The sequence below is a fragment of the Heptranchias perlo genome, chromosome 3, assembly GCF_035084215.1.
Source record: "Heptranchias perlo isolate sHepPer1 chromosome 3, sHepPer1.hap1, whole genome shotgun sequence".
Classification (NCBI taxonomy): Eukaryota; Metazoa; Chordata; class Chondrichthyes; order Hexanchiformes; family Hexanchidae; genus Heptranchias; species Heptranchias perlo.
The window spans coordinates 66,910,403-66,936,894 of NC_090327.1; the positions used below are offsets into that span (position 1 = coordinate 66,910,403).

Below are 26,492 nucleotides of genomic sequence, written 5' to 3' on the forward strand. Positions count from 1 at the left end.
CCGGCCGCCACTATTCACTCCAGAATCGGCATTTTCCTCTGCTACACCAGCTGCAATTAGGTAGAGGTGGAAGGGAAATGGGGCAGGGAGGCCTATAGCTGAATCTCTGCGCCTTAGAGCACTGCCACAAAATGTTTCTCCTTTTTCCGCCCTCACCTCTCCCAATGCAGGAAACTTGGCCACTCCCCCATTGAACGCTGTGCTGCTTCTAAATGATGGTGGAGGGGCGAGGCTAGAGAAACTGTTTTTCCTGCCGCTGTACTGCCAACCCCAGGTATTGAGAGAGATGGGGTGGTAGTACTTGCTAGGGGAGCAGTGGGAATCCTACTGTTCATAGAATCATAGAAAAGTTACAGCACGGAAGGAGGCCATTCGGCCCATCGAGTCCGCACCGGCTCTATGCAACAGCAATCCAGCTAGCGCCACTCCTCCGCCCTATCTGTGTAGCCCTGCAAATCTTTTCCTTTCAAGTACTTATCCAGTTCCCTTTTTGAAGGCCATGATTGAATCTGCCTCCACCACACCCTCGGGCAGTGCATTCCAGATCCTAACCACTCGCTGTGTGTATTTTTTAAAAAAAGGTTTTTCCTCATGTCACCTTTTTGGTTCTTTTGCCAATCAGCTTAATTCTATGTCCTCTGGTTTTTGACCCTTCTGCCAATGGGAACAGTTTCTATCTACTCTGTCTAGACCCTTCATGATTTTGAATACCTCTATCAAATTTCCTCTCAACAGTCTATGTTCCAAGGAGAACAACCCCAGCTTCTCTAGCCCATCCATGTAACTAAAGTCCCTCATCCCTGGAATCATTTTAATAAATCTCTTCTGCACCCTCTCTAAGGCCTTCACATCTTTCCTGAAGTGCTTTGCCCAGAACTGGACACAATACTCCAGTTGTGGCCGAACCAATGCTTTATAAAGGTTCATCATGACTTCCATACTTTTGTACTCTGCCTCTATTTATAAAGCCCAGGATCCCGTATGCTTTTTTAACCACTTTCTCAACCTGCCCTGCCACCTTCAACGATTTGTGCACATATACCCCCAGATCTCGCTGTTCCTGTACCGCTTTTAGAATTGTGCCCTCTAGTTTTATGTTGTCTCTCCTTGTTCTTTCTACCAAAATGTATCACTTCGCATTTTTCTGTGTTAAATTTCATCTGCCAAGTGTCCGCCCATGCCACCAACCTGTCTATATCCTCTTAAAGTCTATCACTATCCTCTTCACCGTTAACTACCCTTCCAAGTTTTGTGTCATCTGCAAATTTTGAAACTGTGCTCTGTACACCCAAGACCAAGTCATTAATATATATCAAGAAAAACAGTGGTCCCAGCACCGACCCCTGGGGAACACCACTGTAGACCTCCATCCAGTCCGAAAAACAACTGTTCACCACTACTGTTTCCTGTCCTTTAGCCAATTCTGTATCCATGTTGCTACTGACCCTTTTATTCCATGGCCGCAATCTTGATGATAAGCCTACCGAGCGGCACTTTATCAAACGCCTTTTGAAAGTCCATAAACACCACATCAGCTGCATTGCCCTCATCTACCCTCTCTGTTACCTCATCAAAAAACTCTATCAGGTTAGTTAAACATGATTTGCCTTTAACAAATCCATGCTGGCTTTCCCTAATCGATCCATGCTCGCCTGTGACTGTTAATTCTGTCTTGGATTATCGTTTCTAAAAGTTTCCCCACCACTGAGGTTAAACTGACTTGCTTGTAGTTGTTGGGTTTATGCTTACACCCTTTTTATTGAACAAGGGTGTAAGCTGTTAACTGTGTTAAGTGGCCACTATTTGTCTCCAAGAGGGACAGGCAGTGCCCATCTCTCCTTTTCTTCTACCCCCATACCTGTTTGAAGAGTCTGAATTTCATGCAATTTGTCCCAATTTAAACAAAATCTTTGGGGTGCTCTAACGTTGGTTCCTCCTTTGCAGCATCACTGTATTTTGCTCCCCAACAGTGGCAAAATTTCCACTCCAGCCCCTGATCTCAGCTGGCAGTAAAACAGCCACACCAACCAACTGTGTAGCTCATGCTAAACTAATAATTTATTAAAAAATAAAATTATTCAAAAGCAAGAATAAATCAGTTTTTTAAAAAAGCGAGTGGTTGTAATCTGGAATGCACTGCCTGAAGGGGTGGTGGAGGCAGATTCAATTGTGGCTTTCAAAAGGGAATTGGATAAATACTTGAAGGAAAAAAATTTGCAGGGATACGGGGAAAGGTTGGGGGAGTGGGACTAGCTGGATTGCTCTTTACTGAGAGCCAGCATGGGCTTGACGGCCGAATGGCCACCTTCTGTGCTGTAAGCATTCTATGATTCTATAATTCTTGCTGTTTATTTAGTTTGAGAAAAATAATTTTAAAATAAACATTTTTTTTGAGGTGCATTTTTGTGTAAGCTTGTGCCATTGAGCTCATGGAATTCTGCCTCATTGCAGTGCTGCGTACATGCAACAGAAGTGTGTGAACTGACCTGAAGAACTAGGAAATGCTTGCCAAAGTTAGCTTCAAATTCAGGCAGCTTCTGGCTGCAGAATGGCTAATAAAGAATGGGAACAAGGAAGCAATGCAGGACATAGCTTACACGCTGTTAACTGGCAATAACAACTTATGCCTGCTTTAACCAGAATATGCTAATTTTGACACTGTGCACCTACCAAGCTAGCTTTAGAAAGTCAATAAAATTAAAACAGTTTTGGAAATACACAGCAGGTTAGTCAGCATCTGATTATCAGAGTTCAGATTGAAGGATTACACAACTGTCTTACTCTTTACTGGAAGTCTATGGTACCTCTGTAGGTTGGTCTCAATTCCACACTAGCCATGATGTGGAGATGCCGGTGATGGACTGGGGTGGACAAATGTAAGGAGTCTTACATCACCAGGTTATAGTCCAACAGCTTTATTTAAAACCAGGTTATAGTCCAACAGCTTTATTTTAAATAAAGCTGTTGGACTATAACCTGGTGTTGTAAGACTCCTTACATCAATTCCACAACAAGGAAATTAGGTTAAAAAGCCAAATATATTCATTTCAGGAAAATACCTCACACTGTGCTTTAACTAAGTATTTGACAAAGCATCTAAAATCAAGGGGTTGGGAAGCATGATCTCGAGAGGGGAAACTCTCATGGATTATAATTTATAAAACAGGCACAAAATCTCAAATAGTTTGTTATAAGTTACTTGAATATTTCTAGTTCCCTTTTTATTTAACAGAAGCTGATTCAAATTTCATGAAAATAATAGGGAAAAAACTTGAAGAAAATTATTGTATAATATTTATCTTCAATTTAGTTTTAACTAGTCATTTTATTTCTAACTTTGTTTTGAAAATAGCTTTTGATTTGAAATTTTTTGCTTTTTAAGAACATTGCCTTTTTTTAAAAAATCACTTCTTGTATGCTGCTGACACTTGTTCTGTTCCTCAATTAAACAAGACATGTCTTTAATAATAGCTCCTACTAAATATAAAGTATTTTAAGAATACTGTAAACTTGTTTTTCCTGCGTTTGTCACAGTTTCCATGGTTGTAATAAAGTTGTCTGAGTACCAAGCATTTTGCATATTTACATAGCACATAAAATTCCATGATATCCGTAATAAGGATACAATCTTTAGCAGTTGAGTTTTAAAATGACAGACTATCAAAAAATGTTAATATGGGGCTTTCCTTCACATGCTTGAATGATCCCTGAAGGGCAAGGTCGTTTTATATTTGCTATCAAGTTCATGAGTCAATTCTACAGGGGCCCTTTGGTCACTTTTTGTTTTGAAATCACATGGAAATGGATCTTCAGCTTTATTTCCAGATGCAAAGTTTGCATTTGAACATGTGATGGTTTCTGTTAACAATTGCCCTTTTGAGTCTTTTAATAGTGTGTTGGCAGCTCACTTGTGCAAGAATTTATTACAACAGTGGCCTTTCTGACAAATGTGCTAAAGGAAGAAAAGCTTTAAACTGAACTCTTTCACTCTCCTTTACTGCTTCATTTGCTCCTTAGCCAAGTAACAACTGGATTGAAATCCCCTTACTGCATCTCAGCCAATGCTGTCAGTGTTTGTGTCACAGTAAATAGTGGGCTGGGAAATTACTGCACAATCATGCAAATTGCAGGCTAGTCTGGGATGGGAGGTCATTTGATTTATATAAACACCAGGAAGTTACAGAGAAAAAAAACTCACCAGTTAGTTCCTCAATTTCAACCATGCTATAGGGAGTGGTAAGTTTTCTCTGAAGTGTTTTCTGTTCAATGTTGCACAAACTTTGGTGTGTGTTTTAAACGTTAAGGAATCCACATGAAGAAAATTTCCTTTGGATTATTAAATACTAATATTCAGTACAACTAAAAGACCAATTCTATCTGATTCCCATTCGGACACTGGGAGAAGTAAGTAATTTTGAGTCTCTGAACTGTTTTTGTGTGAATGAAATGGGCAAGGTGTTGAACTGTGTCCTTTGTGTAAAATGTTCCGACCTTTTATTTTAAAGGGTTAACAACAGTATTAAAATAGCGCACAAAGCAATTTAATATGAATATGTTAATCAGCACACTACTGAGGAAATACAATCCCTTAATGTTTAACTCTGGTGCTCATTGATATGGATATGTAGTCTTGGATACAAAGGTCTTTAAAGTTACATGGTGTTTCCTCTGGCACTGAGCAAATGCTGAAAGAATTTTTTTTTAAAACCAGTAGCTTTTTCTTTTTAAAAAAGTGAATCAACATGTAAATGTTTGCCAGCCTGTAGCTCTCAGAACTTTTTAAGAGGGAAAAAAAAAGGCACAGTAGCTGAAATTAAGCTCACAGCAAGAAATGTGAAGTTTTATTGAACAAAAGGTGTTGATAAACTGCAAATAGAATCTCATTTTCCTTCTTAAAAAATGAAGCTGAGATTTTTCTGAATATATGCCTAGTTTTGTCTCATTTAATTTGATCTATATATTATTAAATTAAATCTTAATGTTTGTCTGATTATGCTCCTGTGAACTGCCATGGGATGTTTTACTATGTTAAAGACACTAAATGCAAGTTGTTGTTACAGGTTATGTCAATTAATCATGAAACGCATGCTTTGTTATCTTTCAAACATTTCAATTGTTCCTTTTAAAGCTATTATCAGTGAGATTGTCCAAAGTAACTTTTTAAAATCTGGCATTAAAGTGAAAGTAGTACCTCATATACCTTACTGTTTAAATCAATGTTTTTAACACTATATCTAGAACTGACAATTGTAAAAATACCCATTTTCATTCAATTGTTTTATTCCCTTAAATAATAGCAAATCATATTGATCTGAACCCATGGTTGGTTGGGGGGAGGGGGTGGGATATTCTCCACGGATGCCTTCAATGCTGCTCTTGGGTGGTACAGGAAGGGATCACTCGGCCAACATTTCCCTACTTGATAAGTGGTTTGAGATTGGCAAACGTGTTCTTGAGAGAAACCTGAAACTGGATTTGAATGCTGGCCTCCAAGTTGAGGAGTCAGTGCACTAGCATGTGTAAGGCTGCCTTTAAAATTTCAGAGTCTGCTCAACTGTGAGGAGATTGAAGAAAAGCAAAATGGAGGTACTGTTTACTCAGAATTACCGCTTAGTTTGAACTGGAGTCATGCAACAACAATTTGAACTATTGGATCATTGGAACTTTTTGAGCAAAAATGACTAAATTAATTGGAATAGAGAGTTTTGCTAGAAAAACTAAAATAGTAACATTATTACATCCATGAAAAGCCAGTACTCTAGCTAATCTTTCTTTTGTTACAGATCTCACTAGTTACAGTGGATCTAATGAATTTCTAATATGTATGAGATCCTGACCCCCACATAATTGGATTTTATTAAAGGTGGGCAGTGAATGTAATTAAGATTCATTGAATTTTAAATTGAGGAGACTGATACTCCTGTTCAGGATATAGGATGCCCACCACATTCTTCTGCCTACTCTGAAAGGCAGCATTTAGCATACTACCAGACCTTTATGGTTGGGCTAAATCTAAAAAGCATATTTATTTACAAGACAGATTATTCACAACAGCAGTGAAAAACACAAAGATGCTAGATTACTTCAAAACAATAGGTAGATTCAGTCCACAAGGGGTTAACATGCACTTCTCCAGAATGTACTTCTTTGCCGTTTGTAATGTGATGAGACTTTTGGATAAAACCGTCTGTAACGGAGCTTCAATCATGCAATGTGAGTAATGTGATTCTAAAGTCAGTCAATGGAATCCAAATGTCAATTCCAGAAACTGAACTGCAAATATTGAGAAAAGTCAACAGTAATTATCCCAGACTAAACGACCTCTAATAGTGCTATTAGTCAAATAGAAGCACAATGGTAGAGAGATGCTAATACGCCAGTGTTCACAAGTTGACTGTTTACCAAGGACTTGATAATCCTTTAACCCAATCTACATTTTCAATTGCTCCTGAAACAAAATGTTCAGCCATTTAGGATGGAACTTGTAAGCTTGTATACTTCAAATATTAGCCTGGCTCAGTGGTAAGATTCTTGCCTCTGAGTCTGAAAATTGTGGGTTCGCTTCCAAAAAAGTACATTTATTGTTTGTGAAGTACATTGGAATGTGATTTTTTTTTACTCGTTCATGGGATGTGGCATCGCTGGCAAGGCCAGCATTTATTGTCCATCCCTAATTGCCTGTGAGAAGATGGTGGTGAGCCGCAGCCTTGAACTGCTGCAGTCCATGTGGTGAAGGTTCTCCCACAGTACTGTTAGGGAGTTCCAGAATTTTGACCCAGCGACAATGAAGGAGCGGCGGCATATTTCCAAGTCGGGATGGTGTATGACTTGGAAAGGAGTGTTGTTCCCATGTGCCTGCTGCCCTTATCCTTCTAGGTGGTAGAGGTCACGGGTTTGGGAGGTGCTGTCGAAGAAACCTTGGCGAGTTGATGCAGTGCATCCTGTAGATGGTACACACTGCAGCCACGGTGCACCGGTGGGGAAGGGAGTGAATGTTTAGGGTGGTGGATGGGGTGCCAATCAAGCGGGCTGCTTTGTCCTGGATGGTGTCGAGCTTCTTGAGTGTTGTTGGAGCTGCACTCATCCAGGCAAGTGGAGAGTATTCCATCACGCTCCTGACTTGTGCCTTGTAGATGGTGGAAAGGATTTGGGGAGTCAGGAGGTGAGTCACTCGCTGCAGAATACCCAGCCTCTGACCTGCTCTCGTAGCCACAGTATTTATATGGCTGGTCCAGTTAACTTTCTGGTCAATGGTGACCCTCAGGATGTTGATGGTGGGGGATTCGGTGATGGTAATGCCGTTTAATGTCATGGGGAGGTGGTTAGACTCTATCTTGTTGGAGATTGCCATTGCCTGGCACTTGTCTGGCGCAAATGCTACTTGCCACTTATCAGCCCAAGCCTGGATGTTGTTCAGGTCTTGCTACATGCGAGCATGGACTGCTTCATTATCTGAGGCATTGCGAATGGAACTGAACACTGTGCAATCATCAGCGAACATTCCCATTTCTGACCTTAGGATGGAGGGAAGGTCATTGATGAAGCAGCTGAAGATGGTTGGGCCTAGGACACTGCCCTGAGGAACTCCTGCAGTAATGTCCTGGGGCTGAGATGATTGACCTCCAACAACCACTACCATCTTCCTTTGTGCTAGGTATGACTCCAGCCACTGGAGAGTTTTCCCCCTGATTCCCATTGACTTCAATTTTACTAGGGCTCCTTGGTGCCACACTCTGTCAAATGCTGCCTTGATGTCAAGGGCAGTCAATCTCATTTCACCTCACCTCTGGAATTCAGCTCTTTGGTCCACATTTGGACCAAGGCTGTAATGAGGTCTGGAGCCGAGTGGTCCTGGCGGAACCCAAACTGAGCTTTAGTAAGCAAGTTATTGGTGAATTAGTGCTGCTTGATAGCTCAGTCAACGACACCTTCCATCGCTTTGCTGATTGAGAGTAGACTGATGGGGTGGTCGTTGGCTGGATTGGATTTGTCCTGCATTTTGTGGACAGGACATACCTGGGCAATTTTCCACATTGACTGATAGATGCCAGTGTTGTAGCTGTACTGGAACAGCTTGGCTAGAGGCATGGCTAGTTCTGGAGCACAAGTCTTCAGCACTACAGCCGGGATGTTGTCGGGGCCCTTGGCCTTTGCTGCATTCAGTGCACTCAGCCGTTTCTTGATATCACGTGGCATGAATTGAATTGGCTGAAGACTGACTTCTGTGATGGTGGGGATATCGGGAGGAGGCCGAGATGGATCATCCACTCGGCACTTCTGGCTGAAGATGGTTGCAAATGCTTCAGCCTTGTTTTTTGCAATCACGTGCTGGACTCCGCCATCATTGAGGATGGTGATGTTCACAGAGCCTCCTCCTCCCGTTAGTTGTTTAATTGTAGTATTCCAGCATTCACGACTGGATGTGGCAGGACTGCAGAGCTATGATCTTATCCCGTTGGTTGTTGAATCGCTTAGCTCTGACTATAGCATGTTGCTTCCGCTGTTTAGCATGCATGTAGTCCTGTGTTGTAGCTTCACCAGGTTGACACCTCATTTTTAGGTACGCCAGGTGCTGCTCCTGGCATGCTCTTCTACGCTCCTCATTCAACCAGGGTTGATCCCCTGGCTTGATGGTAATGGTAGAGTGAGGAATATGCCAGGCCATGAGGTTACAGATTGTGCTGGAATACAATTCTGCTGCTGCTGCTAATGGCCCACAGCGCCTCATGGATGCCCAGTTTTGAGCTGCTAGATCTGTTCTGAATCTATCCCATTTAGCACGGTGGTAGTGTCACACAACACGTTGGATGGTGTCCTCAGTGTGAAGACGGGGCTTCGTCTCCAGAAGGACTGACCCCCACCCAGAGTACATTCTGGGCACTTGCTACCCTTGAGTGGTGCTCAACATGGAGGAGGACTGATTGATTCAGCTGAGGGCAGGCAGTAGGTGGTAATCAGCAGAAGGTTTCCTTGCCCATGTTAGACCTGATGCCACAAGGTTTCATGGGGTCTGGAGTCAATGTTGAGGACTCCCAGGGCCACTCCCTCCTGACTGTAAACCAGGATGTGAAAGAAGTTATATAAATGCAAGTCTTTTTTTAACCCAACATTTTCCAGCATAGGAAACGATTGCTATGTTAGATTTGTACGAACCTACATATAGAATATCCAATGTGTTCCAAAGGTCCAATAATTTTATTATACACCAGATTCAAGCTTCTGCATCCTCCATAATCTATAGATCAAAGGAAAGGACCTGCCTGTGTATCACAGACAGCAATGCCCTGGTCTGCAATTTAGAATTAAGTAAGGAAAACCACTCCATCTTAACTCTAGTTATTTCTAAAACCCATTTACCTTGTGTACCTAGGACCATATTAAAAAAGGGATGATAAAGATGTTTTCCCAAGTCATCACAGGCTGCCTGAGTGAGTCTGCCAATTGATGTTACATTGTGGACTAGTGCCCACTAGTAATGGGTTTTGAAGCTGCCCAAACTTATTACACATTGGGCCTTTCATAGCCAGGAGAAATTATCTTGCATCAGTCCGGGCTGGATTCCACCAGAGTTGGAAGGCTAGTTCTCCTGATTCCGTTTTGCTTAGAAATAGACTCTTATTTTAGACTGAACTTTAAAATTCAGCAGGGATCGTCTTAGATAAGAAGAATTAGATTCAGTTGATCTGTTGGTTTGCTTAATCTAAGGAAGGGCCTTCATTTTAGATGTGATCCAATGAGATGACCTCATGGTACTGTGAACATGCTTCATTTCCGTTCAGACTTTCAATTCCCCATCTTAGCATTATTTAAAGATCTAATGCACAGTACTTTGATTCTCTGGTGGTTAAGCTGCATTATCTATTTGGTTTCCTTTTAATTTGCTTGATACACCAAATGGCTCTTTCACTTTGATTTGTACATTCTTAGCAGTGGAACCAGCACAGGGTGTACATTTAAATTGTATTATATTTCTGCTTTCTGGTATGATTCATTGTTTAGATTGAAAAGCTTTTTCTAAAATTCCCCTTTTTTAAATGTCTGTTGTTCTGTGCTGTACTTATTATTTTTGGCTGAGAGGGCAGAAGGAAAACTGGTCTCAAAGTGAGCAAGGGGCGGGCCCTCTCCCTCCTTCGCCCCCCTCCCCATGTTGCTCCGAAGCTGGCTGCTAAAAGATATGAAAGACCAGCAAGGGCTGAATTGACCACTTCTTATTGTTCCTTTCATATCCCCTTCCCAGAAGAAGCACGTCCCATTTTCCTCTACCTAGGTTACCTAAACCATGAACTTGTCATACAAGGAACTGTTGAGATGTTCTGTCACTCTGAAGACAGCAAATGTTAAAGGCTGGGTTGTTGGTCACTTTCCCTTCTGATTCCAGTTCGGCAAATACATTTTAATTTACTTTTTTAAAAAACACACAGGCCCGGAATAACCTTGGAGCTACTCCTGCTCCATTACCATAATTTTGCTAACTAATTTATGGTGGCGGAGCAGCTCCTAGGAAATTCCGGGCCATACAGTCTTGCTAAGGTTTGGATGAAGAAGGCCCTTTAGCTCGTTTGATCTTGCCATTCTAAAATACCAACCCTACCGTCTTCCCATTGCGGTATTCAACTGTTTCTTAAATGAGTTGTGTCCTGGTTAAAACTACTCTTCCTGTTATCTTCCTTTATAAAGAAATACTTGCCGATATCTACCCTAAATTACCCCTTTGAAACTCTGAATCTGTCCTCATCCTGCTTTTATAAGCATTTAAAAAGTAAAAGAATAGTTAGAGAAGGTTGGATCACTCAGGGATGAAGAAGTGAGTATAATTCTGGATGAAGGTATGGCAGAGATATTACAGATATTTTGCATCATTCTTTTAGAAATGATCATGGAAGTGAGAATGTAGGTGTACTAGAGGAGAATGGAATTATTGTTAGAGATAACATTAGAAATGGATTTTGTTTTTTTAAATGAGCAGAATTCAAGGTGGGTAAATCTGTTAGCACACTCCCTAGGCTGTTTGGAAAAAAAACGTCAGAATTTTCCTTAAGTATGCAAATTATGCAGTGGGACTAGAAAGCAACCATTATAACACTGACGATCAAGAGGAGACAGCAGGATAAACTGGGTAACTATAGATCAATTAGTCTAATGTCCGTTGTGGGCAAACACTTTAAGGAGTGATTTTAAACCTGCGTTTTAAAGAAAATGGGTGGCTACCGCAAACGTAGGTCCCTTAGAGGATGAGACCGGGAAATTAATGGTGGGAAACATGGAGATGGCAAAAATGCTGAACAAATATTTTGTTTCAGTCTTTACGGTAGAGAACACTAAGAATATCCCAACACTAACAGGGGGCTCTAGGGGGGGAGGAGCTTAATACGATTAAAATCACTAAGGAATTGGTACTCAGTAAATTAATGGGACTCAAGGTGGATAAATCCCCTGGACCTGATGGCTTACATCCTGGGGTCTTGAGGGAAGTGGCAGTAGGGATTGTGGATGCTTTGGTAATAATTTTCCAGAATTCTCTGGACTCGGCAAAGGTCCCGGCAGATTGGAAAACTGCTAATGTAACACCCTTATTTAAAAAGGGTAGTAGGCAGAAGGCTGGAAATTATAGGCCAGTTAGCTTAACATCTGTGGTGGGTAAAATTTTGGAGTCTATTATTAAGGAGACAGTAACGGAACATTTGGATAAACATAATTTAATAGGACAAAGTCAGCATGGCTTTACGAAGGGGAAGTCATGTCTGACAAATTTGCTTGAGTTCTTTGAGGACATAACATACAGGGTGGATAAAGGGGAACCAGTGGACGTAGTGTATTTGGACTTCCAGAAGGCATTCGACAAGATGCCACATAAAAGATTATTGCTCAAGATAAAGAATCACTGGATTGGGGGTAATATTCTGGCATGGGTGGAGGATTGGTTATCTAACAGGAAGCAGAGAGTTGGGATAAATGGTTCATTCTCGGACTGGCAACCAGTAGCCAGTGGTGTTCCGCAGGGGTCGGTGCTGGGTCCCCAACTCTTTACAATCCATATTAACGATTTGGAGGAGGGGACCGAGTGTAACATATCAAAGTTTGCAGATGATACAAAGATGGGAGGGAAAGTAGAGAGTGAGGAGGACATAAAAAACCTACAAGGGGATATAGACAGGCTGGGTGAGTGGGCGGAGATTTGGCAAATGCAATACAATATTGGAAAATGTGAGGTTATGCACTTTGGCAGGAAAAATCAGAGAGCAAGTTATTATCTTAATGGCGAGAAACTGGAAAGTACTGCAGTACAAAGGGATCTGGGGGTCCTAGTGCAAGAAAATCAAAAAGCTAGTATGCATGTGCAGCAGGTGATCAAGAAGGCCAACGGAATGTTGGCTTTTATTGCTAGGGGGATAGAATATAAAAACAGGGAAGTATTGCTGCAGTTATATAAGGTATTGGTGAGACCGCACCTGGAATACTGCATACAGTTTTGGTCTCCATACTTAAGAAAAGACATACTTGCTCTCGAGGCAGTACAAAGAAAGTTCACTCGGTTAATCCCGGGGATGAGGGGGTGGACATATGAGGAGAGGTTGAGTAGATTGGGACTCTACTCATTGGAGTTCAGAAGAATGAGAGGCGATCTTATTGAAACATATAAGATTGTGAAGGGGCTTGATCGGGTGGATGCGGTTAAGGATGTTCCCAAAGATGGGTGAAACTAGAACTAGGGGGCATAATCTTTGAATAGGGGGCTGCTCTTTCAAAACTGAGATGAAGAGAAACTTCTTCACTCAGAGGGTAGTAGTTCTGTGGAATTTGCTGCCCCAGGAAGCTGTGGAAGCTACATCATTAAATAAATTTAAAACAGAAATAGACAGTTTCCTAGAAGTAAAGGGAATTAGGGGTTACGGGGAGCGGGCAGGAAATTGGACATGAATTTAGATTTGAGATTAGGATCAGATCAGCCATGATCTTATTGAATGGCGGAGCAGGCTCGAGGGGCCGATTGGCCTACTCCTGCTCCTATTTCTTATGTTCTTATGTTAAATCGGTGGGTAGGCAGTTAAAATCATCCAACTTATTTACCTGCCAGAAAGCTGCCATGATTCCACCAGTCGGGATTTTAACCTGTTCTACTGAATAGCTGGCAAGGACACCCACCCAAAACCAGCAGTGTCCTTCTTTACATACGCAATTTTAACTGGTGGCCTGAGTGAGGAAGCCACTGTGGCTTTCCTGCCAGGTGCAGATTTTGGGAAGAGAATCTGGGGCTAGAAGAGGCCGAAGCAGGTAAGTTTTTTTTTACATTCCTTGTGGGGCCCAGAAATCAGGAGTGCTCCTCCGAGGCCCAAAAGGAAAGTTTAGGTCTCTCCTGCCTGGATTCTTCTTGCTCCCTCTTTCCAAAAGCAAGATGCCCACAAGACTGACCTCATACCTTGTGTTGGTGGGTTGCCTCAACACCCTGCAATTTTCAGCCATTTCTCATCTTTTACAGGTTGGAAGTCAGCTGGTGGGATTTAAATGAGGCCTGGGATTTAAAATAGCCCAGGCCTCATTTCTGGAGCAGCAGATGAGCTTCTAACTTGCCTCACTGCCCACCTGCCTAGAGTTAAAATCGGGGCCTGAATGGCCTCTTGCCCTCGATTCAGATCCTGGCCGGTTGGGCTTGGCAGGGAAGCCACCACTGCTCCCTTGCTCAGGCCTCAGGTTAAAATGGCTGATCAGGCCCAGATGACCTAATCAGTGTCGAGTCTGCATATTTGAAGAGGACTCCACCAGCTTGGGATGGATGTCCTTGCCGCCTGCAATTTTAAAATTGCAGTCAGTCAGATCGGGGCGGGAAAGGAGTGGGTAAGTCCCCCTCTCCATTTTAACTGTGTTTCGCCAGGTAGGGAGAGTTAAAATTGAGGCCAATGAGTGAACATTTAGAAATACATGGGTTAAGCAGGACAACCAGCGTGAATTTGTTAAAAGCAAGTCATGTTTGACAAATGTAATTGTTTTGTTTTGAAGAAGTGACTGTCTGGATAGATAAAAGGCATGCAGTAGATGCGGTATATATGGATTTACAGAAGGAATTCAATAAGGCTTTGCAAAAGACTTGTTGGAAAAATTCCAGTGTATGATACAAGAGGAAATGCAGCAGTCTGGATAGAAAGTTGGTTGATGGGCAGGAAATGCAGAGCTAGGTAAATGTTTTTTGCTTGGATTGGAGTGACAAACTGAGTACTACATTTTGGGAGGAAAAACCAGGATTGGGGGGTATACACTCAACAAAAAAATGCTGAAGGATTTCTAATAGAGAGACCTAGGGGCTCGATAGATAATTCCCTGAAAATCAGAGTATCAGTAGATAAAGCCACAAGAAAGAGCAGTAGCATTTTGGGTTTTCTAAATAGGGGCAGAGAGTACAGGAGTAAATAAATGATGATGAATAAGAAATAGGAGCAGGAGTAGGCCATACAGCCCCTTGAGCTGGTTCTGCTATTCAATAAGATCATGGCTGAGCTTCTACCTCAACTCCACTTTCCCACCCTATCCCCATATCCCTTGTTTCCCTTTGTGTCCCAAAATCTATCGATCACCGTCTTCAATAAACTCAATGACTGAGCATTGACTGCCCTCTGGGGTAGAGAATTCCAAAGATTCACAACCTTCTGAGTGAAGAAATTTTTCCTCATCTCAGTCCTAAATGGCCGATCCCTTGAAACTATGTCGCTAGTTCTAGATTCTCCAGCCAGGGAAAACAGGGTAGATGCTGAGAGGCTGTCAAGCCCTCTCAGAATTTTATACATTTCAATGAGATCACCTCTCATTCTTCTAAACTCCAGAGAATATAGGCCCATTCTACTCAGTCTCTCCTCATAGGACAACCCTCTCATCCCAGGAATCAATCTAGTGAACCTTCGTTAGAACCCCTCTGAGACAAGTATATCCTTCCTTTAGGTAAGGAGACCGAACTGTACACAGTCCTCCAGCTGTGGTCTCACCAAAGCCCTATATAATTGCAGCAAGACTTCCTTATTCTTAGCCTATATTGCAAGGGGTTTGGAGTATAACATACCATTTGCTTTCCTAATTGCTTGCTGTACCTGTAGGTTAACATTCTGCGATTCATGTACAAGGACACCTAAATCCCTCTGACTGCCAACATTTCTTAATCTCTATCCATTTTAAAAAAAAATTCTGCTTTTCTATTCTTCCTACCAAAGTGGATAATTTCACATTTCCCAAATTATACTCCATCTGCCACCTTCTTGCCCAATCACGTAACCTGTCTATATCCCTTTGCATCCTCTTTGAGTCCTCCTCACAGCTTAATTTCCCACCCAACTTTGTATCATCAGCAAACTTGGATACATTACACTCAGTCCCTTCATCTAAGTCATTGATATATATTGTAAACAGTTGAGGCCCCAGCACTGATCCTTATAGCACCCCACTAGTTACAATCTGCCAACCCGAAAATAACCCATTTATTCCTACTCTTGGTTTTCTGTCCATTAACCAATCCTCTATCCATGCTGATATGTTACCCCCAACTTCATGAACCCTTATCTTGTGTAACAACCTTTTTATGTGGCACCTTATTGAATGCCTTTTGAAAATCCAAATATACCACATCCACTGGTTCCCCTTTATCTACCCTGCTAGTTACATCCTCAAAAAACTCTAATGGATTTGTCAAACACTGTTTCTCTTTCATAAAACCATGTTGACTCTGCCTAATATCATATGATTTTCTAAGTGTCCTGTTACTACGTCCTTAATAGATTCTAGCATTTTCCCTACTACTGATGTCAGGCTAACTGGCCCATAGTTCCCTGTTTTCTCTCCCTCCTTTCTTGAATAGTGGGGTTACATTTGCTGCCTTCCAGTCCATGGGGACCGTTCTAGAATCTAGGGAATTCTTGAAGATCAAAACTAATGCATCCACTATCTCTGCATCCACGTCTTAAAACCCTAGGATGTAGGCCATCAGTTCCCGGGGATTTGTCAGCTTTTAGTCCCATTTATTTCTCCAGTACTTTTTCTTAATTACTTTAAGTTCCTCAGTCTCATTAGACCCTTGATTCCCCATTATTTCCGAATCTGTAGAAAACATTGGTTAAGCCACAGTTATACTGTGCGTAGTTTTGACTGCCCCATTTATATAAAGGGCATTAAAGCCATAGAGTATAGAATATAGATTTACCAGGAATGAACAGAAGTTATGAGGAGAGACATGAGCTACTGGGACTATTTCCAATGGAGCAGAGAAGTATAAGAGGTTCTTTTTTTAATTATGGAGTTCTGATAGAGTGAATAGGGAACAGCTATTTCCTCCGGTTGAGATGTCAATGGTCATTAATTTAAAATTGTTGCTGAAACTGAGGAGAGAGGTTAGGTGACATTTTTTTTTGCAGCCAGTTGTTGAAGCACAGTGGGGGTGATTTTAGGAGGCAAGTGCAGGTGCGCTGGGGGCTCCGAAAATCGCACAAATCCCATTCAGGTTCGGAAGCCGGCTCCAACCCGTCGGCTTCCGGGTTTCCGAGGGACCCACCTGTGTGCATGCGGGCGACCTGAAATCGGACGTCCCGCCGGCAGTAAAGAGCCAAATGTACCTCATTGAGGTACTTAAGGCACTTTACCTGTGACAGATGAAGGGATTAGAAAGATTTTTAACTTACCTGGGTGGCTTGCCCACCGCTTCTGATTCACGCCTGGCTGGATCAGGAAACAAGGAACAAAATAAATTAAATTAAAAAAAACATGCAATGAAATGAAAACACTAAATGCACGTATCTTTTGAAACCTGCTCCACTGTCCCTCCAATCTCACCATCCAAATGTCCCCCCCCCCCACCCCCACTCCGATCTCACCCTCCTGATGTGTTTTTCCCCCATCCCCCACGATCTCGCCCTCCTGATGTCTGCCCCCGGTCTTCCAGTCCAGCGCTGGTTGACGTCTCGCTCTCTCTTTCCTCCCCCCACCCCATTGCAGCACCTGATGGCAGCCAGCCTGTCAATCAGGCTAGCTGCCGGGCGCGAGACCCGGAGAGGACGTTAACCACTCTCAATAAACATGCAATCGTGACGGAAATGATAAGTTTGGTTCATGCGGGTTTGCCACGCGCCCATTCGCCCCTCCCCCCCCCAGGCTGCCATCCCGCCTCCCCGCTAATATCGGGGCCCTGAGTGTTTTGTCACAGGGAATGGTTGAGGCAGAGACCATTTTACTTTTTTAAGGAAAAAATAAATAAATATTTGAAGCAGTGGGATTGGTTTTGGATTGCTCTAGCAAAGACTCGACAGTCATGATCGGTCAAATGGCCCGCTTCTGCGCTGTAAACTTCTATGGTTCTATGCTATCCCAAGAGTATTGTTTTTGGGTTTACTCGCATTATCCCATTAAATATTTTTTAATACCTCCTATAACTTTTTGAGACTAAGCGTCCTAGCTTATTCAGTTCCTCATAGCTCTTGCTTCTTACACACGCTACCTCTATGGCTTGAATGGGTCCCTTATATTCCAGGCTCCACAGCTGAATGGTGTGGTGTGACCAGGACACACTACAGCTTTAGCACAACCTCTGGAGATTTTAACTCAACTACTTTTGGCTGTAGACTCCACATCCTATTTACTTTATTTATTGCAGCCTTTCACTGTTTAGGCTAATGACTGATGTGCGAATTGACAGACTTGGGTCTCTTTTTTTTTCCCCTTGAAAAGTTCTACCTGAAATTGGAGGTGGAAGCAGATTCAATAGTAACTTTCAAAAGGAAATTGGATAAATACTTAAAGGGGAAAAAATTACAGGGCTATGGGGAAAGAGCAGCGGAGTGAGATTAATTTTATAGCTTTTTCAAATAGCCGGCACTGGACCGATAGGCCAAATAGTCTCTTTCTGGAGCATGGTGCCTCCTAAATTTACTTCCAGTATGAAGTATCTTACATTTTGTCTGCATTGATCTCAATTTACTAATTAACCCAAGTGCAAGCCCTGTTGTGCTCGTGTATAAAACCTCATTTACCTCCTCTATCCACAGTGCCTTTCCCCCAACCCCATAGAAAGCTTGGGAATTGCAGTATTAATTGAAGTTAATTAAATTCAAAATCATTTATGTGTACCAGGAACAAGACAGAATCTCTGGGTCACCCCACCCAAATCCACTCCCTCTTTTTTTCTGTCCCATGTGACCTAGCTCCCCTTATGATTACCACAGAGAGAGGCCATTTGGCCTATCGGTCCAGTGCCGGCTATTTGAAAAAGCTATAAAATTAATCTCACTCTTCTGCTCTTTCCCCGTAGGCCTGTAATTTTTTCCCCTTCAAGTATTTATCCAATTTTCTTTTGAAAGTTACTATTGCATCTGCTTCCACCACCTTTTCAGGCAGTGTATTCCAGATCATAACCACTCGCTGTGCAAAATAAAACTCCTCATCTCCCCTCTGGTTCTTTTTCCAATTACCTAAATCTATGTCCTTTGGTTGCCTTGTCCAACTGCTTCCTTTCCTTTAGTTATTTATTAATCCATATCCATTTCTTGATATCCATGGCCTTAATTTTTAAAGAAGTCTTTCAAATAGTACTTTTTCAGAGGCCTTTTGAAAGTCTAGGTATGCTATCATATGGCTCCACTATATCATAGGTCTATTTGAGATATTGCTGCTCAAAATAATTCTAAGGTTGGTCAGACGAGACCTGAAGAACTTTTTTTACACTAAAAGATTATTAGAACATAGAAAACCTTACCAAAAATACCATCAACATAGAGATTGAGGCCCCAATATTTGCGGGGAGGGAGCAGAATGGCCTGCCAGTGATCAGGAAGACCGGAAAGGTGGAGGTCTTACTGAATTTAATGGCAGGACCTCATTAGAACTTTTTTACTCAGTTTCCCGCCTGGCAGCTGGCCAGATTGAGAGACTGGCTTGCTGCCAGGTTGGAGTGCCTGCTGTACAAGGCCGCAGACTGAGATGGTGATGGGGGGTGGGAGATCGCCTGGGGTGGTGTGGGGGGAGAGATCACGAAGGGGGAGTTGGCAGATTGCGGGGTGGGGGGGGCGGTCAGCAGATTGCACACGTGAGGGTCATGAGATCATGGGGGGTAGGTTAACCGATCGTGGAGGGGGGTGGGCAGACGGAAGATCGAGGCATGTTTGCTTGGGGGGTTGGGGAGAAGCACTCCTGCTCCTCCTGGCCCTCAAGCAGTGCTGGAAAAGCACTTAGCTGCTGGATCCGGAAGTTCTTGCCTCCCATTAGCTGCCGGGCACAAGGAAACCTGTGCTGGAGGCGTTTAAATCCAAATGGCTGCTAAAATCTGAGATACAGAGCCTCATTAACATATTGGAATTACAGCCCCACCCCTCTAGAGCGGGTTACTCGCCCAATTTCCCGCCACCCAAAACCAATCTGCCCCGGTTAAACCAAAACTCCCCCCTTCGTGGCAGGTTGGGGTCAGGTTTCCCACTTTTAAGAATTTTATACCCCCCACCCCCGTCACTGTCCCACCCGTCCTGGAGGGTTTACTATTTTCCTCCCCCCCCACCCCCCATAATTTCATTTGAAAGGAAATTGGTTAAATAATTTGGAATGGAAGAATACAAAAGGATATAAGGAAAAGATAGGAATATGAAATTAAGAGTAGATGTTCCAGCTGAAGAGATTGCATTGGTACAAGCACAACAGGCTGGCCGCCTCTGCTGTTGTTTATATGATTCGTGGTAGACTTCATGGCCCTGATATTAGCGGGGAGGCGGGATGGCAGCGATTGGGCACATGGCAAACCCGCATGAACCAAACTTACCATTGCCGACGCAATCGCACATTAATTGATAGTGGTTAACGTCCTCTCTGAGTTTCGCACCGGGCAGCTAGCCTGATTGACAGGCTGGCTGCCATCAGGAGCTGCAACGTAAGGGGGAGGGGGGCAGGAAAGAGAGCGAGCCAGACATCATCCGGTGCTGGACTGGAAGACCGGGGGATGGTGGGGGAGGGAAAGATCGGGAGGGTGAAGAGGGGGACATCGGAGCGGGAGACATCAGAGCAGGTTTCAAAGGTAGGTTCATTTAGTGTTTTGCGTGGTTTTTTATTTAATTTATTTTGTTTCTTGTTCCCTGATCCGGTCCTTCTCGTCTGGTTTCACCAGGTGTGAATCCGAAGCAGTGGGTAAGCGCCCAGGTAAGTTTAAAAATTTTTCTAATCCCTTCATCTGTCACAGGTAAAGTGCATTAAGTCCCTCAACGAGGTACATTTGGCTCTTTAACGGTCATCCAGCCGGCTTTAATTGCTGGAGGGCTTTCCGTTTCCGGGTGGCCCGCGCGCACAAGCGGGTCCCTGGGAAACTTGGAAGCTGGCGGGTTGGAGCCAGCTTCTGAACCCGAACGGGATTTGCATGATTTTCGGAGCCCCCCTGCCCCCAACGCACCCGCATTTTCCTCCTAAAATCACCCCCCGTGTCTTATTAGTTCAGAGACGCTGAACATAAAGTGATTCTATGTAGTCTGAAGTCAGCAAATGATGATGGAATAGAAAGATAAGCACACTGTCTGCCTTGACTCTCCCAGTCTTTCTTTTCCTCCTTTTTTGTTACAGAATTTTCAATTGCTTCATCATCCTCATGACAAGAAAAACAACAACTTGCATTTATAAAGTGCCTTTAACATCGTGAAACATCCCAAGGTGCTTCACAGGAGCATTGTCAGACAAAATTTGACACTGAGCCACATAAGGAGATATTAGGACAGGTGACCAAAAGTTTGGTCAAAGAGGTAGATTTTGAGGAGCGTCTTAAAGGAGGAGAGAGAGGTGGAGAGGTTTAGGGAGGGAATTCCAGACCTTGGGCCTAGACAGCTGAAGCCACGGCCGCCAGTGGTGGGACGAACAAAATCAGGGATGCACAAGAGGCCAGAATTGAAGGAATGCAGAGTTCTCAATGGTTGGTTGTAGGGCTAGAGGAAGTTACAGAGATATGGAGGGGCGAGGCCATGGATAGATTTGAACACTAGAATGAGAATTTTAACTTTGAGGCATTGCTGGACCTGGAGCCAATATAGGTCAGTGAATGCAGGGGTGATGGGAGAACAGGACTTGGTGTGAGTTAGGATACGGGCAATAGAGTTTTGGATGAGCTTGAGTTCACGGAGGGTGGAAGATGGAAGGCCAGCCAGGATTACGGAGGCAGAAGTAGGCAGTATTGGTGATGGAGGGGATATGGGGTCATAAGCTCATCTCAGGGTCAAATAGTACGCCAAGGTTGCGAACAGTCTGACCCAAGGATGTTTTGGCATTGACGTGGATTTCTCTTCTTTGGAGCTTCTATTTTTAGTTCTGAGTTCTGCTGTGCATGTTTAACTTCAGATTTCGAACATCATTTTTTTTCGAACTTCTTTCCTTTTGAAGACCAGATGGCTGTTTGCTTGATGCATCTCCACTCCATACCAGTGAACTCATGAAGCCAAGACAATTGCCAGAACCTGTGTAGATTAAGTCAAAGTAGATATTGAGATATCCAATCCTTAATCAGAAGCAAATCTCTGAATCGGCAGGTTCAAGCCCCATTCCAGGACTTGAGCATGTAATCTGGGCCGGTGTTGCAGTTCAGCCGTGAGGGACTGCTGCATTGTTGGATGTTCTGTCATTTGGATGAAAATATAAAACTACAGCTCTATCTGCCAGTTCCAGTGGTTCATAGTGGATGTTAAAGATCCCATATACTTTGAGGAAAAGTGGCAATTCTCCTAATGACCTGGCCAGTATTCTTTCTTCAACCAACCCCACCGATTAACTGGTCACTCCTCTCTCTCTGGTTTATGGGATCTTTTTGTGTGGCAAATGTCCATTGTTATCCATCATAGATTTGGTTTATAAGGGTCTGTGCAAATATTCCTGTGTTCCAGTCAGGAAAGGTAAATTGAAATCCTCATGACCACTATGGAAGTATTTTTGCTTGCCTGTCCATTTCCTCAGAAGTACAGAAATCTGTCGGAAGTGACTTTGCATCTTGAGGAAAAATCCTGACATACTTTCAAAGCCCTCTACAAATAAGGCTGGCTCTTACTTGGGTGCAGTGGTCAAGTTTATTGTACCAGGATGAATCCAATTCAATCTGATTCCAGGATGGCTCAAGTCTTTTTGAGGAATAATTCAGTTTCATTGGTGGATGTTTTGTAGTCTATCCTTTTGGTTCTCTTGTGATGTGGCAGGGCATCCATCGCACTTGCTTGCCTCAAGGGAAGGATCTCAGGACCTTCAGGCAAAATTTTTAGGACTCATGAGGAAAATATCTTTGGGACAGCTTATAAGATCTGCTGATATTCTTTTCTAAACTTTCCCTTTTATTCAACTTGCTTAACGGACAGCTAATTCAAAAAGTACAAAGCCACCAACCATTTAAAGCAAAAAAATAAAATCAAATACTTTATGTCTAAGTAATCTAGAGCAGAAGCCAGGAAAGCTGAAGGAAGACCTCCACAATTCTTCTTTACCCACTGCTGAAATACTTCAGCATGCCTTCATTCCCTATTTTTAAACCTAACCACTAGGATGGAAAGATTAACACATCCTGTTGTATTTTAAAAGTAAGGATGACTCTGCGGAAGGACTTTTTTTGCTTAAAGAGCCCTTTTTTGAATTGGTGAAAGAGAATTGCCGAATAGCTTTTGTCTTTAATGTTTGATTATTCCACTCGCCCAAGTCAAAGGTCAAAATGTATTAGGCTAAGAATGTTCAAGGTCCTAAGACCAATATCTGGTAGTTATCAAAGCAATAAGAGATTGTCAATTTATCTATGATCTGCCATTTGAGTATCCAAAAGGACAAACTCAAGCCAATAAGAATTGGATACAGATTGAGGTATGGAGAGACTATGGAAGGCGAGTATGTTAAATTGGAGAAAGGAAAGTTCAGGAGAGACCCTGTCAAAGTTTTCTACATTCTAATGGGTATTGATAAAGTGAACCGTCATAAATTGTTATAATCCCAAATGAAGAGAGAAGGTGAACAGGCCATTTATATTTAAGTACTTCATAGAGTTTGGCAATTGTGTCTGTACAGCTTTGGTCTCCTTACCTAAGGAAGGATATACTTGCCCTTAGAGGGGGTGCAACGCAGGTTCACTGGATTGACTCCTGCGATGGATGTTGTCCTGTGAGGAGACATTGAGTAGAATGGGCCTACACTCTCTGGAGTTTAGAAGAATGAGAGGTGATCTCATTGAAACGTATAAGATTCTGAGAGGGCTTGACAGGGTAGATGCTGAGAGGTTGTTTCCCCTGGCTGGATAGTCTAGAACTAGGGGTCATAGTCTCAAGACAAGAAGTCGGCCATTTAGGACCGAGATGAGGAAAAATGTCTTCACTCAGAGAGAGTTGTGAATCTTTGGAATTCTCTACCCTAGTGGGCTGTGGACACTCAGTCATTGGGTCTATTCAAGACTGAGATCGCTAGATTTTTGGACACTAAGGGAATCAAGGGATATGGGATAGGGCAGGAAAATGGAGTTGAGGTAGAAGCTCAGCCATAATCTTATTGAATGGCGGAGCAGGCTTAGGGGGCTGTATGGCCTACTCCTTCTATTTCTTATGTTCCTATGTATCGAGCAGACTACACAGGAGAAGATGAAGATAGAAGGTGTTGGCAAATTTAAAAGCTGAATTTTATGGGGGGGGGCTGGGGGGAAGAACTAATTGAGGTGTGTAAGAGTATAGTTTTGTTATTATTGAACTTTGAGATCGACCAGATGGATTGCAATGGTCAAAGACAGACATCACACAAAATTGGTCTGGATGGTTGCTGGATTATAGACTTGAAGAAATTTGCTGGGATAACTACAGGCAGCCTACTTCCCTGCATTTTAATGCATGCTGTTCGTGGTTACACCTGCAAATAAACTGTTATAATAGGAGACTACGTTCTAAGTGTCTGGGAGAGTTATTTATGACCGTATCTTGTTATGTTACCAAACGTTCACTTCTCTGATCTTTTCCTCCCTCCCCCATTCCTGACAAAAGCTTACCAAAAAATTTCTGATTTTGATCATATCCAGTCACTGAACCACCCATGTGCTCCCCCCCCCACACACACACTAATCAAACCCACTTTTGTACTGCACCCTACCCCCCCCCCCCCCCATCCACTGAGCAGGAAACCTGAGCCTGACAGAAACTTTAACTCACTTTTTCCCCCTCCCACCAAATGTTGTTGAAGTCATGGCCAGCAAAAAACGTTAGACAAGCCGCCTACCCCTCCTTCCCCTCTCTGCACCCCCAACCACTGAGCCACCATTCTCTAGTACATTATATTTATAGTATGCAAATGTACATATGGCTCACTCAAGATTATATATTGTGATGAATTCCCCTTCGTCTGCCTTCCAGTCTAGTAATAATTAGTTTATAGATGTGTTCTGGATCTATGTATACTGGCTTGATGCTTCCCAAATTAACATCACTCGCAACGTTCAGTCTCCACCAAAGACAGTGAAAGCTGGTGTCTTAGCTTTCTATGCTGATAATAGACACCAATCAGCCGTGTCATCTAATCCCCTAAGTAAGGGAGTCTATTAATTATCGATTATTGAAATGGTGAACGCTTCGCAAAATTCCTTCTATATCTATTGCTCCAAGAAGAATACTCTGGGTTTTGTTTTGAAAATACAATTAAACTGAAATTTGCCTTTGGGGTGATAGTTGAGTTAACATTGCAATAAATTGCTTGTGTCCAACCAAGCAGTAACACTGGTGTTTTAAACTGCACACACAAAACTTGCCCAGTGTGTAGGCGAGGGCAAAAAGTTCCTTTTTTAGTGACTCAAATTTTTGTTTGTAACAAGTATACTCCTTTTTTATAAACTTTATTATTATTTATGCTGTCATATATGCAGAGTAACAGAGCTTTAAAAAAAATGACTTTTTAAGCTTTGATCCCTAACACCAAAATCGCTGAAGTGGTGATACAAATGTAGTTGTTCTGCCCTCTCGGTGTGATCCCAATAGAGTCCATGGTGGTGCATATAACTAACGTAAAGAAAATAAACATGACTTGGGCTTGTGACAGTCTTGGATACTGAAGGACTTCACAGCATCTAGCAAAATGAAGCCATGAAAGTAGAGTGGAGCCTTTTGGCAAACCTATTTTCCATTCATTACCACAAATTGTGATACGGTGTTGGTGAGATTGAACAAAATACTCCATACACTGCCCAATTGACCTTGTACTGCTTACACTGAGATCTAAATTTTAATGTTTAAGTTGTGCTTTACTGAATAACAGCCACATTTGAATGGCTTACTGAATCGCCCTCTTTAAGTCAGAAAACCAGATAGAAAGTATGAATTGCTTCACTCATGCCATCAGAGTCATACTTGTTGCACATGTGGAGCCGTCCAGTTTCCTTTAACTCCAAGCACCACTGCACTTGCACATATGCACAGAGCTTACAGGAACATCTGTATCTTCATGTAGAGGTGCTGAATATACTCCAGTTCTACTACCCTAAGCAATGTTAGTATCATGAATGATGTAAGTGGGTGGCAACAACTGTACTACTCAGTCTCATTTCTCTGGGGATGGGGCAGAAGGAGGACTCTGTGGCTCCCCAACTCTTTACAATCTATATTAACGATTTGGAGGAGGGGACCGAGTGCAACATATCAAAATTTGCAGATGATACAAAGATGGGAGGGAAAGTAGAGAGTGAGGAGGACATAAAAAACCTGCAAGGGGATTTAGACAGGCTGGGTGAGTGGGCGGAGATTTGGCAGATGCAATATAATATTGGAAAATGTGAGGTTATGCACTTTGGCAGGAAAAATCAGAGAGCAAGTTATTTTCTTAATGGCGAGAGACTGGAAAGTACTGCAGTACAAAGGGATCTGGGGGTCCTAGTGCAAGAAAATCAAAAAGTTGGTATGCAGGTGCAGCAGGTGATCAAGAAAGCCAACGGAATGTTGGCTTTTATTGCTAGGGGAATAGAATATAAAAACAAGGAGGTTTTGCTGCAGTTATATAAGGTATTGGTGAGACCGCACCTGGAATACTGCATACAGTTTTGGTCTCCATACTTAAGAAAAGACATACTTGCTCTCGAGGCAGTACAAAGAAGGTTCACTCGGTTAATCCCGGGGATGAGGGGGCGGACATATGAGGAGAGGTTGAGTAGATTGGGACTCTACTCATTGGAGTTCAGAAGAATGAGAGGCGATCTTATTGAAACATATAAGATTGTGAAGGGTCTTGATCGGGTGGATGCAGTAAGGATGTTCCCAAAGATGGGTGAAACTAGAACTAGGGGGCATAATCTTAGAATAAGGGGCTGCTCTTTCAAAACTGAGATGAGGAGAAACTTCTTCACTCAGAGGGTGGTAGGTCTGTGGAATTTGCTGCCCCAGGAAGCTGTGGAAGCTACATCATTAGATAAATTTAAAACAGAAATAGACAGTTTCCTAGAAGTAAAGGGAATTAGGGGTTATGGGGAGCGGGCAGGAAATTGGACATGAAGCTGAGTTCGGATCGGTCAATGCCCTGTG

The 26,492-nt window shown here is 42.7% G+C and overlaps 1 protein-coding gene across 2 annotated transcripts in view; it reads left to right on the plus strand.

Moving 5' to 3' along the window:
• Positions 1–4,242: 4,242 nt before the first annotated feature.
• The window catches only part of lyn (LYN proto-oncogene, Src family tyrosine kinase), a 125,516-nt gene continuing 103,266 nt past the window's right edge, over positions 4,243–26,492 (plus strand). For both annotated transcript variants that reach the window (XM_067980055.1, XM_067980061.1), the window contains exon 1: positions 4,243–4,404. The gene's annotated coding sequence lies outside the window, so the exon portion shown is untranslated. The remainder of the gene's footprint in view (positions 4,405–26,492) is intronic.